This window comes from Mizuhopecten yessoensis, unplaced genomic scaffold (assembly GCF_002113885.1).
Source record: "Mizuhopecten yessoensis strain PY_sf001 unplaced genomic scaffold, ASM211388v2 hete_36042624, whole genome shotgun sequence".
NCBI classification, from domain to species: Eukaryota; Metazoa; Mollusca; class Bivalvia; order Pectinida; family Pectinidae; genus Mizuhopecten; species Mizuhopecten yessoensis.
The window spans coordinates 1-2025 of NW_018482912.1; the positions used below are offsets into that span (position 1 = coordinate 1).

General features: G+C 32.7%; 1 long non-coding RNA gene across 1 annotated transcript; it reads left to right on the forward strand.

Moving 5' to 3' along the window:
* The first annotated feature begins 427 nt into the window (after window positions 1–427).
* Window positions 428–2002, forward strand: LOC110444152. The gene is made up of 2 exons (XR_002462205.1): window positions 428–840; window positions 1690–2002. It is a non-coding gene; the product is annotated as an uncharacterized LOC110444152 (long non-coding RNA).
* The last annotated feature ends 23 nt before the right edge of the window (window positions 2003–2025 follow it).

The window sequence follows — 2025 nt, forward strand, 5'->3', positions numbered from 1 at the left end:
ATTAAAACGGGATAGTCAACATGTTCCTCATTCTGTATTAAAACGCTCAATCTTTATTCAAAATGCTTATTAAAAAGGTTTAACGTCAATATGTAACGTTAAATAATACGTATGTGTTTATTTATTCATTTAATTCTTTCGGTGAGGAAACTTGCAAGTTCATCATAAGGAATGTACAAGAATACCGAGTAACAGAACAGCACTAAACAAAAAAATCTGAAAATCATAATAAACCTCTCATTTTTGAAACCAGTTTAAAAGTTCGCCATTTTATGGTATATATATAACTAGTACTTAAAACGTTATAATTTAACACCACTATTATGAACGTCTACGGTAGAAACTAATTAACTATGAAATTATTTATTTCGTTGTAACAAATAACATAATTTATTTAAAACAAAATGAAAGAAACATATAATTCTACTATTTATCATTGATTCGTTCCAGTTGCTCAAAGACAGTCTATGGTTTATACGTCATTGCCAGCAGATGGCGCTGCTACCAGCAGTGCCGCTACAGGTTCGGCAGCAGCTGAGCATACTACAGGCCATGCAGGAAGACACCCTATAGGCCATACCGGAAGGCATACTGCTGGTCATGCAGGACGACAATTTGGAAACACAAACATATTCATGCGCATGCTCAACAACCCTATAAGACTTTGCCGGGAGACCGAAAACATGAGAGCCATACCTTGCGCTAGGAATAACGCCTGTAATGTTGTGTCCATGATGGAGTATGGAATGCCCAACATGTTGACATGTAGCCCGATGGGAATTGGATGTTGTGTGAAGGACGTCATATCCCTTCATCTTATCAAACAGTTAAGATGAACAGGTATATTTTATTTTTATACTACAAACACTTACTTTAATAACGTCAAGATGAAATAAATGAGAAGATGGTGTGGCTACCAATATGACGTCATATGACGTCTTTAATTCGAATTCATGTTGAGGTCTTAATTGAAAACAATAAAAACAGTTTACGCACCCATAGAATGGTGTATTTGTTCCCCGGTCTCTATATCTGATATCTTTAATGGTTCACGAGTAGAAACAGTTTTACAAACTAACATCAATTCGCTATAAAAAAAAATATATAAACATGTTTACGTCACAATGGCTCGCGACGGCATTCTTAGTGTTATTGTGATGACATAAATGCACGCTTCAGTTTGTCCTAAAGCTTCCATGATCAGAATGTTATCTAATGACTAACTAGATATAGTTTTTTATAATGTTTCAATAACTCCAAGCAATATTATAACTCTGAATCAATGTACCTGTTTCGAATCTTAACCCATAGTAGTACTTTTCTTATATAACTGAAAACGTCCACAGGAAGTCTATAGATTTATAATAATAATAATAAAAAATAAGATGACAATACTTTGTTTTTCGAAGAATCTGAGACTTCAGCAATAGGAGGCGATTCTCTGTTAACATGGCTTACTAGCTCTTGGTAAATTCAAGTGTGAACATTGAACGCGGTATTTGGTTTAATGTCTCTCTGAAATTCTTCCAAATTATCCACAAAATGATTTTGACAAAGAATACTATGTAATGATTTTAATAAATGTATAACTTTGTCAAGGGAAGAAGACACAGGGCTTAAACCCCGAATAAAATACTATTCAAGTAAAATTATATATCTGTAATATTACATTTAGACTTTCTTTTTCAGATTAGCTGGAAATAAAGGATTGGGCAAAGGTGGCACTGGAATCATAACGTATAAACCCAGACGTCGGGCGAATGCAATGAAATCAAACAATTGTTTTAATTTATTCTTATATTTGTCCCAAACAAAACGATTTATTCCTTTCACTTTGTTAAATATAGACTGACTCTGTTTTGATATCGACTTATTGTCCAACATAAACTGCATTTGTATGACAATTGCAATAACTTATTAATAATCTATTGGATCAAATTAGATATTTGCATTTATTTATGTATGTTATTGTTATGTTCAATACATTATTTCTTGCATTTAATGAAGTCTTGTCTTTTATTAATT